Here is a 17,854-nt window from a genome sequence, read left to right on the forward strand (position 1 = left end):
GGGACTGTAACATGCCATGTGTTTATATGCATAATAAAAGTTACTGTGATATTTCTGACATAAAAGACGTGGCACTAACACAGCAAAGGACTGACCCAAAGCCCTCTGAAGCCAATGGGAGTCTTTCCATTGACTATAATTGGGAGCTGGAGCAGGCTCTAAATGATTTTGCAGAAATTGTGTTAAGGATGTGCCTTTTGTCACTGTCATGAAAATTCATTCAAATTTGTTCAGGCTACAAGCTTCAGAAAAATGTCAGTTCGCGCCGGATCAGTAGAGACGTTGGCGTTTGGCAGCTAAATTCGCTGAAAAGTCCATTGGCACTGAGCATACTCCAGCCCCTCACAACCACTAACTGCACCCAGGCAGCCACCACATTGACTGAGCATGTCCCATCCTGGGCTGCAGGGGCTGATCTGAACTTTCTCTGCAATTGCTCACCCAGTTGCCAGGGGTTGCTGTGATCCTGGCACTGGAACTGACCGTAGAGAGACTGTTTCCTTTGTGCTCTCTGTACTCCTACTTCTGGTGCCAGACAGTGTGGGGGAGGAGGAAAATGTTACACTGGAATGCAAAGGAGTGAGAAATGAAGTGGGGGAGCGGAAGGAGGAGTAGCCAGAGGGGGTGGGTTGGACAGGAACTGTGGGGGACAGACACAGGCTAGGGGCAGAAGGGTCTATACCACAAGTACACACCTCCTTAAAGAACTTGGAATTGAACCCACGAGTTTTCATTTCTGTGCTGTCAGTAAATAGATGTGAAACCCATTTGCAAGGTGCGTCTCATCCTCCATCTAGTGACTGGTCCACACAGAGGATAACAGCCTACTACTGGCTACCTGTTACTGTTAGTTCAAGTGGTAGAGCTCTGTGCTTTGGATCTAAAGAGCTGAGCCCTGCTGATGATCCAAGCTGGAGGTAAGTACGATTCCAAATGATTGATTTTCTGTTTTTAAATTGTTTTTTAAAATAAACATAGGAAAGTACATACAAAAACTACATTAACAGAATGTAAAGTTGCAAAATCGAGGACTCAAAGGTTATGAAATGCCAGAATTAAAGTTGCCTGTGCAAACCTTAATTTGTCTCCCTTGTGTTTATGCATTATGATGGTCTTTAATTATGTGATCAGATACATTTTTTTTCCCATGGGACTCCTGCTTCACTCAGTGCACAGGCTGAATCAGAGTTGTGCCGTGAAGAAGGCTGTTGGACCCTGTCATGAGATGTGTCCCCCACATAGGATCCAAAAGGGTTAATAAGGGCCTGAGAGGTCAATTAACATAGCTGCACCTGGAGGGAGAGTCACGTTCAACTGAGGATGAAGCCCAGCTGGGAAGGGACTGGGAAAGGACTATAAGCAGAAGGAGTTGAGAGCAGAAGAGGGCTGTAGGGAGGGCATCTGCAGACACTCTCTAAGGGCAGGTCTACACAAACCCCCCAATTCGAACTAAGGTACGCAACTTCAGCTACATGAATAACGTAGCTGAAGTTCGAAGTACCTTAGTTCGAACTTACCTCGGTCCAGACGCGGCAGGCAGGCTCCCCCGTCGACTTCGCGTACTCCTCTCGCCAAGCTGGAGTACCGCAGTCGACGGCGAGCACTTCCGGGTTCGACTTATCTCGTCCAGACGAGACGCGATAAGTCGAACCCAGAAGTTTGATTTGCTTGCTGCCGAACTACCGGGTAAGTGTAGACCTACCCTAAGACTAGAGTCAGAGATTCCAAACCCCAGAAGGGACCATTGTTATCATGTAGTCTGACCTCCTGCATAACATGTGCCATGGAACTTTCCCAAAATAACCCCTAGAGCATATCCAATCTTGATTTAAAAATGTCAGTGATGGAGAATCCACCATGACCCTTGGTAAATTGTTCCAGTGGTTAATTACCTTCACTGTCAAAAATCTATGCCTTATTTCCATTCTGAATGTATCTAGCTTCCTGAATGTATCTAGCTTCAACTTCCAGCTGCTGGATTACATTACACCATTCTCTGCTAGACTGAAGAGCCCATTAATAAATATTTGCTCCTCGTGTAGATATGTAAAGACTAATCAAGTACCCCTTAACCTTCTCTTTGTTAATCTAAATATATTGAACTCTTTGTGTCTATAGAAACATAGGGTTAGAAGGGAATACAAGGGCCATCATTCTAGTCTAACCCCTACCAAGATGCAGTATTTGTTGTATCTAAACCATCCTAGACAGATGGCTTTCCAACTTTTTTTTTGAAAACATACAGTAAAGGAGCTTCCACAACCTCTCAAGACAATCTATTCCTTTGCCCTGCTGTTCCTTCTTCTTAGAAAGTTTTCTTGAGATATAATCTAAATCTGCTATGCTGTAGTTTGAACCGCTGCCTCTTGTCCTGCCCTCTCTGACAAAAGAGAACAACTTTTCTCCATCTTTTTTTGCAGCAGCCTTTCAAGTATCTGAAGACAGCTATCATATCCTGCCCCCTTAATATTCTCTTTTCCAAACTAAACATACCTGTTCCTTCAGTCTTTGCTCATATGACTTGCATTCCATCTTTGATCATCTTTGTCACTTGCCTCTGAATACTTTCCAGTTTCTCTACATCTTTTCTATACATTGGTGACCAAAATTGGACACAGTACTCTAGCTGAGGCCTAACCAGCACCGAGTAGAGTGGTACTATCAGCTCCCGTGACTTGCATGCTATGCCTCTGTTAATGCAACCTAAAATTGCATTTGCTTTTTTTGCAACAGTATTGCACTGATGGCTCACGTTGAGGCTGTGATCCACCACAAATCCCATATCCTTCTTAGCAGTGCTTTCTTCCCTAAGTGTAGCACCTGACATTTGTCTTTGTTGAATTTTATTTTGTTGTCTATTGTTCTCCAATTTATCAAGATCCCTCTGAATTTTAGCTGTCTTCAAAAGTTTTGGCAACCTCCCCCGCACCCCACCCCCCCGAACCTTTGTTGTCATCTGTAAACTTGATCAGTATGCTCTCTATACCTACATCCAGGTCATTAATAAAGATGTTAAACAACACCAGATCTTGAATAGATTCCTGTGAAACCCCACTTGAGACCTCCCTCCAATCCGACATCATTTCATTAATAGTTACGCTTTGTTTCCATCACTAAAGGCAGGTTTTCTACCCCTTTAATCATTCTTGTGGCTTGTCTCTGAACCCTTTCCAATTTATCAACATCCTTCTTGAATTCTGTGCACCAGAACTGGATACAATATTCCAGCAGCAGTTGCTCCAGTGCCAAATACGGAGGCAAAATAACCTCTCTACTCCTACTTGAGATTCCGGTTTATGAATCCGAGGATCACATTAGCTCTTTTGGCCGTAATATCACACTGGGAGTTCACATTCAGCTGATTATCCACCACGACCCTCAAATCTTTTTCAGAGTCACTGCTTTCCCAGGATAAAGTCCCCGTTCTATAAGTATGGCCTATATTCTTTTTTCCTAGATGTATGCATTTACATTTAGGCACATTAAAATGCATACTATGTGCTTGAGCCTAGTTTACCAGGCAATCCAGATCACTCTGTATGAGTGACCTGTCCTTTTCCTTATTTACCATTACCCCAATTTTTGTGTTCTCTGAAAACTTTATCCGTAGTGATTTTAAGTTTTTTATCAGTGACCTGAAATAAATGTTAAACTGCATCGGGCCAAGAACCAAATCCCATCAGATGGTACTGGAAACCTACCCACTTGATGACGATTCCCATTTAGTTATGTTTTGAGATTTATCAGTTAGCCAGATTTTAATCCATTTAATATGTGCTGTGTTAATTTTATAATATTTTAGTTTTTTAATCAGAATGCCATGTGGTACCAAGTCAAATGCCTTACAGAAGTGTAAGTATATTACATCAACACTCTTACCTTTAGCAACCGAACTTGTAATCTCATTAAAAAAAAGATATCAAGTTAGTTTGCCAGGATCTATTTTCCATAAACTCACGTTGATTGGCATTAATTATAGTATCCTCCTTTAATTCTTTATTTATCAAGTCTCATACCAGCTGCTCCATTATCTTGCCCGGGATTGATGTCAGGCTGACAGGCCTATAATTACCCAGGTCATCCCTTTTACGTTTTTAAAAAATTGGCACAACATTGGCTTTCTTCCTGTCTTCCCCAGTGCTCCAAGAGCTATTGAAAAAGAGAGAATAGAGAAACCCAGGAGAGAGGAGGTAGGGAGTTCCCTCTCTTTGGGAAGGGCCTGGGTGAAGCAGCCTGAAGAAGCCAACAGGGACAGAATTAATCCTGCGGTAGGCCCTGGAAAGTGGACAAGGCATGGAGAAGTAGTCCTGAGGGTCAGTGTTCCACCACAGAAAGGAACAGAAAGGACCTAGGGAGAAGCCACAGGACCCACAATCAGAGGACAGACTGTATTAAGCACCTGCTACAGGGAAACAGCACATAGGGCTCAGAGGTAGCAAGTGGCCCAGGGAAACAGCAGCACATCTTAAAGGAGCAGACCCACCTGCTTAATATATCATCCTTGGGCCAGATCCCAGAGCACCAGATGCAAGCGGGTTCCCCTAACAGTCCCAAGGGCAGGAGCATAGAAACCCGATCTAAGTACGATTGAGCCCAGGTTGGGACTGAAGACTGAGACTAAAGGAACAGCCCAAGATAGGGTAGAAAGATCTTTTTAGTTGGGATGTTTTTGGATTTTTAGTTGTATTTTTGTTATCACAGAAGGAAAGGACTGGACCATTGCCATTCACAGAATAAAGCAAGAGTGCTGTGCAAAAATGGCATGTTAACATGTAATTAAAGGTTATATCATAATGCATACACCCAGGGGGGCTGAACTATTCTTGCATTTCCTAACTTCTGAGTGCTTGACTTTGCAACTGTAGCGTTCTTTGAATATAGTTTTTTAAATGTAATTACCAATGTATATGAAGAAAGAAAAGTAAGTCTACATGTGGCTGGAGCAAAGTGGGGGTTGCTGGGTGGGTAATGCAGGGATATAAAAACACTGGGGCAAGGTAGAGAGGAGATGGAGGTGAGCCCTCTGGTGGGAGGCTATAAGGTTGCAGAAGATGATGACAATGCATTCACTGGAGGGGCAGGGTGGACTCATCAGGCCTTGTAAATTTTGGCTGTGGCCCTGGATACTGCCTTTATGGCACGTGGTTTTCTTCAGGAGATCAGCTGACCTGATAAAGGTTCATCCCCCATAAACCAAATCTGACCAACTCTGGTGAAAGGGGCTCACAGAGAGGTGAACACAGGTACATAGTCTCATCCTGTGAGCTGCACAACTGCCTCTCCTGGGTCTATCTATATCTCCTCACTGGGGACATGTAGCCCATGGAATCTGTTAGAGGGGGCATGGAACTGGAAATGGGGTGGTGATTCCTGTCCACCATCATCCAAGAATGTGGGAAGCATGTCCTCTTCCCCCTCACTGCAGTTATGATGCTGGGGAACCTCACTGCCATAGTACAGAGAACGCCCCCTAATTGCCAAGAGAACGAAATGGTGTTTTCCTCCTTCCAATAGCAGATAAATGGGAATCATCTTCAGCCCAATGGTCCCCCCTCCTTCTCTCTAGTTTAGCTCTGAAATATGGCTGTCAGCAAGGGAGGTCCTGCTACACTGAGCAGCAGGGCAGGGGAAAGAAAAACATGTACCAGCCACTCAAAGACATGGAGGTGGAAAACTATTTCTCTGTTCTGCCCTCCCAGTCTCCACAGAAAAACTATTCTAGCAGGACCTCCAATGTCCTCTGTGGCAGCAGAGGTAGAAAAGCCCCTCCTCTCAACAGAGTTGCCCACCAGGAGGAAACAGGAAGAAGGAAGGGCTTATCACTAGCTACAGGTGTGAGGAGGGCCCAGCAGCATGAAGTAGGCAGCATCAAGCTGATTTCCCTATCTCAAATGGCAAGTATGCTCAGGCCCTGAACAGAACTACACTAATGACAAGTACTAGGGTCTGTTTGGTCTCATTCAGACTGAGACATACCTAGAAAAGGGGTAGATGAAGAGTTAATTGCTTAATGAAAAGGCTGCTTTCTCACTCTGTGCCAGAAGGAGATGCCTCTGAACATGCTAATTAGACAAGTTCGGAGGCCTAGGGATTTGCAAGTGGAACAAGTAAAAAAAATGTATCTGGTGTTAATTGAAAGCTAATTATCTTCATCAAGCAATGGGCGGCCAGATGTTTGGAGCTGGGAGAGGGAAAAGAGAGGAGAACCAGGGAATACAGGTGTGTGAGAGTTGGGTTAGGAATTTCATTCTCTCCCTGACTTGTTTTTCCTTCTGAATCAGTAAGAGCACAAGCTCTACGCTGCCCACATTAGTGCACACTGAGCTTGGACAGCCACCTTTACAAATCTGGCTCGGAAAGTAGGAAATATTGTGTACACCTCCCAAGCCTCCCCTCCCCCCAACCCCAGAGTTCCTATTCGTCACAGCATTTACCCAGCGATGTACAATACTCACTATTTGTTACTTACACCGCGCCACCGACGTGTGCAGCCCTTTACAAAATGCATAGGTTAGATATGGCCCATGGCACTAACGTCTAAATTGGATGGAAATAATACAAACAGCTATGGGTGAGAGATCAGCAGGGATGGAAAGGAAGAGAGCGTGAAGAAGTAAGTCCAATGTGGAGATGCAGAATAGTTGTGAATGGAAAACAGGAGGCTGATATAAAGGGCGGATGGAAAGAAGCATTTTTCACATTTGATCCACCAGAAAATCTATCTTCTTCTGGAGTACTAACCCTGGGAAGCGCTGGAGAATTTACTGCAGTAAAAGCGATGGATATGCTGTGCTTAGATTTCTATGCCTGACACACAGATGTCTTGAGCCTCCCCATTCTGGGTGGGGTGGGGTGGAAGCACACTCTAAAGGGGAGGACATGTTACTGCCCCATGTCTCCTCTGCCCAGCAACCTCCCCCACACCCTGCGCCTAGCCTGGGGCCACCAAGCTCTCCCGTCCCACTTTACCTGTGGGGGGAAGGGTTCTGCCCTTCCCCCACTGCACCTCTGGCATGTTCAGCCGCTCTCCCTGGCAGCCGGGCCCGGGCGGGGAGCGGGACGAAGCTGCTTCTCACGCAGCTGAAGCTGGTCACTTCAGGTCAGCACAGGCTGTCTGAGAGAGCCTGGCTGGGGAGGACATGGGGGGCTGCCCCTCACCCAGGCCTGGCTGCTGGGACAGGGGCAGAGCAATCTGGAAATGTGCCAGGGGTGGGAGAGGGGACTCTGGCTCAGTCTCGCTCTGCCCCTGTCCCTGGCAGTTGGGTTGGGGTGGAGGGCGACCCGCCACCGCTTCCCCAGGCAGGCTCTCTTAAGCAGCCACCACACTGCATAGAGCAGCGACCTGGAGTGGCCGGCGTGAGAAGTATCTGTCCTGCCACTTCCCACCCAGGCCCGGCTGCCAGGGACAGGGGCCGAGCATGCCCTGGGGGCGGGCGAAGCAGGAGAAGGACAGAGCCCCTCTCCCCCCCGCAGGCCAAGCAGATATCTGGGGGGGGTCACTTGACCCCGCAGGCCTCCCCACACCACGCATCGCCTATGGCCTGACTTCATCTTCTGTAACGTTTTGTTTCACGGTACATCTTGTGATGCCATCTCATGATCCATGACACCTTCTGGAGTCTCAGACCCAGCAGAATCAGTGCAGCTAAGTTGCAAAATGCTAGTTTTCTGGTTCTGGAGCTGTTTGGCTGCCAGCATTTGCTCATGAACAAGAGAGGGTCCTGGAGGCAACTGCAGCCTGGCAATGTGGTGCTGCTGGAGCCATGCTGCCAAGGAGGGTGGCCACGACTGCTGCTGTGGCATGGAGCTTCTGTGCAGAAGCCCTGATGTCCTGCTGAAGCCCCTGAGATCTGTGCAGCTCCTGGGGAATCCATGGAGTCTGACGCTATGGCCTGTTCTGCAGGACAGCAAACTCCATCAGAACAATAAGGAAGAAATCTCAGGTAGAACAACCTCCCTGGAACTTGATCCCTTTTAGCCCCCTTCCACGGGTTTTCTCTCCAATGTTTGCTGGGGAATGTAGTGTTCTAAGGTTTGTATACTCCCCCTGGGAAAACACATTACATTGGTGCAATAGGGTTCATTCAAAGGACAAAAATGCTACACTTCAGACATATACAGAGAGGACAGGGGCACTTTCATAGAATATCAGGGTTGGAAGGGACCTCAGGAGGTCATTGAATCCACCCTCCCAACAGGACCAATCCCCAGACAGATTTTTGCCCCAGATCCCTAAATGGCCTCCTGAAGGACTGAACTCACAACCCTGGCCTTAGCAGGCCAACGTTCAAAGCACTGAGCTATCCCTCCTCCATAAAGAATATAGCTGTTCACCTCATATGGGACTTGGGCCCACAATCTCTGGCTTAGTAGGCCAATGCCTTATCCATTAGGCCACTGGGGTCACTTTCCTTGGCTTTGTTATATTTCTCTGGACACAGCAAAAGTTTCCTGTCTATGACTACTTATCTGATTCAAAGACCTATAAATGAAGTATTTTATATATACACTCACACAATGGCCACCCTTATTAATATACCAGTTTTGCCTTTGATCAGGTTACCTTAGTATTTGCAGTATCCCTGTATTTCCCTGTCAGCACTACAAGGAACACCTAGGGGACTGCAAATGCACACATATCCCTCCTTAGGTATAAAGCTTTCTCTGTAAAGCTCCATTAATATTTATGACAATATATAAATAAATAATAATTAGAGCTGGCTGGAAAATCTTTAATGGACCCATTTTCCATCAGAGAATGCAGTTCTGCTGAAATTGAAATGCTTCATGAAATCATATTGATTTTGCTGAATTTTTTTTGGAGGGGGGAAGTTCCAAAACACTTAGATTTTTCTTTTCAAAATGACTCTTTGTTTAGCAAGGTTTTATTTTGTATTATAGTATATATTATGACAGAATGTTCAATTTTTAAAAGTCATAATTGAAATGAAAAGGAACTTTTTTTGGAACTTTCTTTCAGTCAATTTCAAAATGTTCATGTTTTGTTCCTAATTGGAATAAAAAGAAATGTCCGCTCCTCAGCGAAATGGACGTTCCAATAACAACATCCCTACACGTTATATAAAGATCAATTTCTTGCAACAATTTTCTTTAAGAAAGGTTGGGAAGCTCTGTACCTACTTACATAAACTCCTCATTTACCCAAAGAATCAGGAGCTTGTTAACAAGATATCTCCACTGTTTTTCAAACTTACATCTAAGCTGGAACTGGCAGAAGAGGAAGTGATGCCATTATCACAGAGTAGCCCAATGCACTGGGGTGGTGTGGCCAGGCTAGTGTTCAGCAGAAAAAGCTCTATCTATAAATATGATAGAAATATTTAGATATAGTTCATCTACTCTTTATTTAAATAAGGGATTCTTTCCAAAACATGTCACTTGGGGCTACTCTCCTGTAGATGGCAGTATTGCCACTTCTAACAGGCAAACTGCAACACAAGAAAATCCTTTGGCTTTATTTAACGCAGAGCTTGAAACTGGGCCAGAAATGTCATTGATTATCAGGCTAATCTAGCTGGTGGAGGTCAGTAGTGACCAAAGTCACCGAATGCTGTTTATATTGTATTGTGTGAAATGACTTGATGATCTTAATTCAATTCCCCGTGGACAGTTTCTTCAGTGCACGTAATACACCATCAGAGCTGGCATCCTCAGCACATAAGCTGAGGATAGAATTAAGCATTATGAATATGAAACATTAAGCAAGAACTGTCCTGTTTCAGATAAATTTAAAATTCCCACTGAAGTCAATAGGAGTTATGCATATATATCTGAGGGCAAAATTTGACCATAGCTAATTAATCTGCTAACTAATAATTAATTAAAATACAGCTGTCCACAGGCATAGCAATCATTACCCTTCATAACTGGCTAATGGCCTGTGTAAGAACCACTGCTTTCATTTTCCTTTGCTCTCTGACTCTGAGGCCTGGTCTACACTAGGCGTTTATGTCGAAGTTAGCGCCGTTACATCGAATTAACCCTGCACCCGTCCACACCGCAAAGGTATTTAGTTCGACATAGAGGTCTCTTTAATTCGACTTCTGTACTCCTCCCCGACGAGGGGAGTAGCGCTAAATTCGACATGGCCATGTCGAATTAGGCTAGGTGTGGATGGAAATCGACGCTAATAGCTCCGGGAGCTATCCCACAGTGCACCACTCTGTTGACGCTCTGGACAGCAGTACGAGCTCGGATGCTCTGAACTGCCACACAGGAAAAGCCCCGGGAAAATTTGAATTTGAATTCCTTTTCCTGTCTGGCCAGTTTGAATCTCATTTCCTGTCTGGACATCGTGGCGAGCTCAGCAGCACTGGCAACGATGCAGAGCTCTCCAGCAGTGATGGCCGTGCAATCTCAGAATAGAAAGAGGGCCCCAGCATGGACTGATCGGGAAGTCTTGGATCTCATCGCTGTGTGGGGCGATGAGTCCGTGCTTTCCGAGCTGCGATCCAAAAGACGGAATGCAAAGATCTACGAGAAGATCTCTAAAGACATGGCAGAGAGAGGATACAGCCGGGATGTAACGCAGTGCCGCGTGAAAATCAAGGAGCTGAGACAAGGCTACCAGAAGACCAAAGAGGCAAACGGACGCTCCGGATCCCATCCCCAGACATCCCGTTTCTACGAGGCACTGCATTCCATCCTCGGTGTGGCCGCCACCACTACCCCACCAGTGACCGTGGACTCTGAGGATGGGATAGTGTCCACGGCTGGATCCTCGGACATGTTAGCGGACGGGGAAGATGAGGAAGGAGATGAGGAGGACGAGGCAGTCGACAGCGCTCACAATGCTGATTTCCCCGACAGCCAGGATCTCTTCATCACCCTTACAGAGATCCCCTACCAACCCTCCCCAGCCGTTACCCCGGACACAGAATCTGGGGAAGGATCAGCCAGTAAGTGTTGTAAAAATCTAAACATTTATTTGTAACAGAACAGGAATATTAACAATTTAAAAAATGGGTTTCTCATGATTAGTTTGATTAGCTTAACGGTTCAGTCATGGGCAGTGCAACTATTGAAAAAAAATCTAGCAATGTCCGGTTTTGCATGATTGTCCTGCCCAAGCCGCTCTACTGGTTAGTCACTGCTACAGCAGCTACAGTAAAATGCGGTCTATATGTCCGGGGATGGAGCAGAAATCCTCCTGTGACATCTCGAGGAAGCTCTCCTGGAGGTAATTGGAAATCCGCTGCATTAGGTTCTTGGGGAGAGCGGCCTTATTGGGTCCTCCGTAGTAGGACACGTTGCCACGCCACGAGACTATCAAGTACTCTGGAATCATTGCTCTGCACAGCATGGCGGCATACGGCCCTGGTCTTTGCAGGCTTTCCCGGAGCATTCTCTCTTTCTCGCTGTCAGAGATCCTCATGAGGGTGATGTCGCTCATGATGACCTGCTTTGAATGAGGTAGGGGAATGTTAGTGTTGGGACTGCTTTGCCGTTCCTTTACAGAACTGTAACCCCTGGTTTGCAGCCACGCGGTGGAGGCGGGAGAGGGGCAGCCGAAAGGGATCGTTCCCGGGGACAGCCGCGAGGGTGTGGGACAGGAGCAGACTTCCTGCTTGCCGAATTGCTGGCAGCAGGGACCGACATTGATTTCAATGTGAAATGAGGCCATTGCTAATATTAAAGTTTTAAGCTGCCACAAGTCTACGGCTTACCATGTCTGCCTGCAACAGAAATTCCGTTCTCCTGAGAGGCTTCTCAAATGTGCTGTAGAAGACCCCAGGCACTGAATGCGAAGGCCGAGAATTCGACCTTGTGCTGAGTGCGCATGTGATAGGTGCTGTGCATGGTCTTGTTCACAGAGAAAGACTATGTTCTTTGTTCACAACTACATTTATCTTTCTGAGGAATTCACTCCCTTTTTCCCATTCCCACAGCCCCATCTGCGACTGTCTCACAACCTAGCCTGTCATCACACTCCCAGAGGCTAGCGCGGATTAGGCATAAGAAGAAGAGGACACGGGAGGACATGTTCTCGGAGCTTATAGCCTGCTCCAGAGCCCAGGCAGCACAGCAGACCCAGTGGCGGGAGAACTTGACCCGAATGCACCAAGCCAACATGGATCGGGAGGAGAGGTGGCGTCAGGAAGACCAGCAGGCGACTCAAACCCTGCTTGGACTAATGAGGGAGCAAACGGACACGCTCCGGCGCCTTGTGGATGTTCTGCAGGAACGGAGGCAGGAGGACAGAGCCCCGCTGCAGTCCATCTCTAACCGCCCTCCCCCGCCACCAAGTCCCATACTCCCCTCACCCAAAGTGCACAGAAGGAGAGGCGGCAGAGTCCCTGCTAACTCTCACTCCACCCCTGCAGAGAGCTCGAGCAGCAGAAGGCTCTCATTCCCCAAAATTTGACAAGTTCTTTCCTTCCCGCCTGACACAAGCCCCCGTCCAAGTTTCACTTTCCCAGTTCCATGTTTGGTTGATAATAAAAAATACGTTTCTGTTAACTACTGTTTCCATCATGTTCTTTTGGAGGAGGGGGGGATAGGGGGTTGGTAATTCGACAGGACAGTCACCTTTGGCAGGGTATATAGTCGGGGGCAGGCACAGCAGCAGGGCACATACATAGTGCAGTGATGCAGTGACTAGTTACCCTGGTTAGTCTGGGAGGTTGTTTTCATGTTATGTGGTGGGGGGTGGGTTGCTCTGTGACTTTGTGGCAGGGGAGGGCAGTTACAGATCTTAAGCGGCGGTCCTTAGGCAGGATCACAGAGCCACACAGCAGGGGATCTGTAACCGTCCTCCCCCTGCCACAAAGTCACATAGACCCCCCCATACACACAGTCCCTATCAGGAGGGGTGACAGGCTCCGTTGAAACAACCATCCCACCGCAGCGGAGCCTGTCAATCCTTGAGTTTAGAAGCTGCATTCGCGCCACTACAGTACACCCGCTCCGCACCACAGTCTGCGTCCCAGTTTTAAAAAATTCCCGCGAATACAGTATTAAAGAAAACGGTGTGCTTTAACAAAGTAGAACTATTTTTATTTTGAAACGTGTGTTGGAAGTGGGGTGAAGGGGGTATGTAACTGGATAGGATAGTCAACATTAACTGGGTAAAGAAACGGGGGCAGGTTTAGCTTCTCAATACACAAACTTTAAAGTCACAGGTTACCCTGCTCACTCAGGAACTTTGCTTTCAAAGCCTTCCGGATGCACAGCGCTTCCCGCTGGTCTCTTCTAATCGCCCGGCTGTCTGGCTGTGAGTAATCAGCAGCCAGGCTATTTTCCTCAACCTCCCACCCCGCCATAAAGGTCTCCCCCTTGCTCTCACAGAGATTGTGGAGCACACAGCAAGCTGCAATAACAATGGGGATATTGGTTTCGCTGAGATCACAGCGAGTCAGTAAGCTTCTCCATCTCCCCTTGAGACGTCCAAAAGCACACTCCACCACCATTCTGCACTTGCTCAGCCGGTAGTTGAAGAGTTCTTTTTCAGTGTCCAGGGCGCCAGTATAGGGCTTCATGAGCCAGGGCATTAGCGGGTAGGCTGGGTCCCCGAGGATGACTATAGGCATCTCCACATCCCCAAGAGTTATTTTGTGGTCCGGGAAGTAAATACCTTGCTGCAGCTGTCTAAACAGACCAGAGTTCCTGAAAACACGAGCGTCATGAACCTTGCCCGGCCATCCCACGTAGATGTTGGTAAAACGTCCCCTGTGGTCCATCAGTGCTTGCAGCACCATGGAAAAGTAGCCCTTTCTGTTAATGTACTGGCTGGCCTGGTGTTCCGGTGCCAGGATAGGGATGTGAGTTCCATCTATGGCCCCACCGCAGTTTGGGAATCCCATCGCTGCGAAGCCATCTATGATCGCCTCCATGTTTCCCAGGGTCACTACCTTTGGCAGCAGTACATCAACGATTGCCTTGGCTACTTGCATCACAACAACCCCCACGGTAGATTTGCCCACCCCAAACTGGTTCGCGACTGACCGGTAGCTGTCTGGCGTTGCAAGCTTCCACAGGGCTATGGCCACTCGCTTCTGGACAGTCAGGGCTGCTCGCATCCGGGTGTCATTGCGCTTCAGGGCAGGGGACAGCAACTCACAAAGTTCCAGGAAAGTTCCCTTCCGCATGCGAAAGTTTCGCAGCCACTGGGATTCATCCCAGACCTGCAGCACTATGCGGTCCCACCACTCAGTGCTTGTTTCCCGTGCCCAGAATCTCCTTTCCACGGCATCAACATGACCCATTGCCACCGTGATGTTCTCGGCGCTGGGTCCCCTGCTTTCTGAGAGGTCTGTGCTACTCTCAGACTTCAGGACATCACCGCGTTGACGTAGCCTCCTCGCCTGACTTTTCTGCATCTGCCTCAGGGAAAGGTGTATGATAAGTTGCGAGGCGTTGAGAGCGGCCACAACTGCAGTGATGGTTGCAGCAGGCTCCATGCTCGCAGTGCTGTGGCGTCCGCGCTGTCACTGACTAGAAAAGTGCGCGAACTGATTTCCCGCCGGCGCTTTCAGGGAAGGAGGGCGGGAGTGATGGACGGATGACGACAGTTACCCAAAAGCACCCTGGACACATTTTTTTTACCCAGAAGGCATTTGCGGCTCCACCCAGAATTCCAATGGGCAGTGGGGACTCCGGGAACTGTGGGATAGCTGACCACAGTGCACCACTTCCAATGTCGACGCTTTCCCCGTTAGTGTGGACTCACAAAGTCGAATTACTGTCCTTAGTGTGGACACACACGTTCGACTTTGCAATATCGATTCCAAAAATTCGATTTAAGTAAAATCGAACTACTCTCGTAGTGTAGACAAGGCCTGAGTCAGCACCGCATTTGATTATCTATCCTTCTAGATAACAAGGTGGCGGTCTGTTTTAGTTGCAGTTTGATGGGTATATAGTAAGCATTACTACGTGCTTCAGATTCCTTGGTACTTATTAGTTTTACATCAGTTCTTAATTTTTTTTTTTTTAAGAATATTTTCAGTGGAGGAGGAGAAAGGAACATTAGTTCTGAGATATCACTGAACAGTCACATTTCTCTCAGAATGGCTGCCAAGACATATTAGTATAAATTAAATGGAAAAAGCTCATGCAACTTTAAAGTTGCAAGGTTAGTCACTTAAAAGCTAGGACATACCAAAGTTAACCTTAACTCTGTCCCTGTGGGTGTACACACTGCAATACAGCCTTTATCTAAAGGAGAAATAGAATACTGCCATGTAACTAAATTAACTCTATGGTTTTTGTCTGAGGGAGATCTTTACCTTGGTAAGGGCCAGATCTGCACAAATGTTAGTGTGAAAGCATGCAAGAAACCTTGCCTCTTCCTTTGCATGGCTGCACAAATGCTTAATCACAATAGCCATCACCATAAGCAGGGACTGCTCATCCCTTCAGTGAGCAAATTACCGAAAGATAGGGAGGAAGTGACCATGGCCCTGTCCTGTCTACTGTCCTGTAGGATAGGACTAGCGCCTTGGGAAACTTGTAGGATGCCTCCTCGCACATGATCTATTTTGGTGCTTCCCACCCGTGAGGTGGTGCAGTTCTATACCATCCCCAATGCAGGGCTGTGTGCAAACTGCAGCATCTAGCCTTAACAGCAGCAATTGTGCAGTTAGTACCATTGAACTTAATGGGACTACTCCCAATGGTGACTACTACTCAACTTGAGTAACAGGTGCACAGTCAAGCCCTAAAGAAGGTTTGTTCGTGAAAGAGGTGAGACTGGAATCAGGAACTGGCTCCCAGGCCTGTGTATATTCCTCAACCCAAATGAGCATTTTGTCTGGGAATAGAGCAGCAGGAGGGAGAGGGGAGAGAATCTTTTATAAGATCCTGGATTTCCCCCAAAATCTGGACATTTATCTGAACCAGGTGGGAGCAACTCTGAGGCACAGCAGAAAAGTTAGCATTTTACTTGTATACAGTACATTGTTCCCTACATGCACATTTAGATTACCATTAATTTCAATGGGTGATGGATCAGGCTCTCTGCGAGCTTAGCAGGACATCACCATGCATGCAGAGCATGAAATTTTCAAGCACTCATTGCTTGTACAAATTAAAACTAAATTCTTCAGGAACAAAGCTATGTCTCTCTCCATAATGAGGACTATTCCCCTGCCAAATTGAAATTTAACTCAACCCTCAATCATTTTGCCTGTAGCCATCTTTTAAACCAACAAAACCAGTCACAATATACTTTTTTTAACGTGAAAAGGGTTTTGTTTTGTTTTCACACTTCCCTCACTCAAAAGCAGCAGGACTGATTTTGCTCAAACTTTCAATAACAACAAAAAATCACCGTGAAATAGAGACCAAGCACAGAACAACACCCAAAGGTCACATTTTCAAAACATTCTAACTGACTTAAAAGTCTAAGTCCCATTGAAATTCAATGAGTCGTAGGTGTCTACGTGCCAAAGTAACTTAGCTGCTTTAAAAATGTTACCCTAAATTATTTTAATGGGAAAACAATTTCAAAATTGTTCCACCTTGCACTGTGGATGGGACCTAAACAAGTTTTAACCAAATCCTGAGCCATGCTACAGCTCCCTTCCAATACCACACTTCCATAATAGAACACATTAATAGTTGTGTCCAGGTGGCTTTGTAGCTCTGTTACTAATGCTGTTCATGAAGTTGCCATGCACAGAAAATTAGATCTGTTGCCCATCTACCTGATTTCTAACACAAAAGCAACAGCATAAATATATATTCTCTCTCTTTGTCTGCTACTATACATGCACCCATATTTTGTAGAATCCCTGTAGCAAGTTGTGAATGATGCACAAGAAGACAAATCCCTTTCCAGTAGACAGAACATAAACAAAGCTATGCAGGCACTGCTGCACTCCTTTGTATTTCCCTCTGCTTTTAATCAAGGACACTCCACAGTCAGCTCAGAAAAGAGCTTCAAAAATGCCCTGAAGTCTCAAGACTGGGAAAAAAAAATAAAGGAAAAAGAAAGCCTCAGAAAAATATTTTAAATATTTAGTGTTTCATAAAATCCTCCTGTCACCCAATTTCTTTCCCCCTCATTCAGACTCCCCAGCCAGCCTGCTAGATCAACTCCTACTTGGGAAAAAGGCAGAGCTTCTGGTGCCACCTCAAAGGCAGCTCTCTCCTGCCCCATCAAAACCACAAACCAAACATAAAAAAGCATGTAAAGCGTTTCTGCATTGTTTTAGAAGGTTTAAAGCTGGGCTCTTTTTCCTCCCACTCAGTGCTAAAAGTATAGTATCGGCTGTTCCAAACGTAGAGACAAACTGACACCCAGGGCCGGCTCCAGGTTTTTTGCCGCCCAGAGCAAAAAAAAAAAAAAAAAAAAAGCCGGAGTGCCGCTGCAAAAAACAACAACAAACAAACAAAAAACCCCAGAATGCTGCCCTTTGAGAAGTGCCGCCCCAAGCACATGCTTGGAACGCTGGTGTCTAGAGCGGGCCCTGCTGACAGTTCTGGGATGTTACAGAAATCCCAGGCCAGATCCACTGAGATCACTGTCTGTTCTGCACTGCTCCAGCAACACAAAGCAGTCACAAACCCGGCTTCACCTGGAGGGGTACAAAGCAAACAGAACAGACTGGTGAATCTGGCCTCATATCCTAGAGCAAGCGGCTTTTGAGGCAAGTGATAATTAAAATCCTTCAAGAATACCGTGGTTTCTCTTTAAGCCTTCCCAATGTTGTCCTGCATTTGGTAAACAGATATGATTTTATAATTAGTCTGTTCCTGTTATAAGGGATGCTGCAAATACTGAGGCATCGTTATTTCGTGTATCTAAGGGAATTGACAGATTTATAAGAGTGATCACTGTAATTTGGATGACAAGTCAGTATTACCCAGCCTGTGGTGAATGGGAAGTGCA

General features: G+C 46.5%; 1 protein-coding gene across 2 annotated transcripts in view; it reads right to left on the reverse strand.

The window, feature by feature from the left end:
* MTUS2 (microtubule associated scaffold protein 2) overlaps positions 1 to 17,854 on the reverse strand; it is a 289,486-nt gene that overhangs the window by 88,734 nt on the left and 182,898 nt on the right. The window lies entirely within an intron of this gene.

The sequence above is a fragment of the Malaclemys terrapin genome, chromosome 1 (genome assembly GCF_027887155.1).
Source record: "Malaclemys terrapin pileata isolate rMalTer1 chromosome 1, rMalTer1.hap1, whole genome shotgun sequence".
NCBI classification, from domain to species: Eukaryota; Metazoa; Chordata; order Testudines; family Emydidae; genus Malaclemys; species Malaclemys terrapin.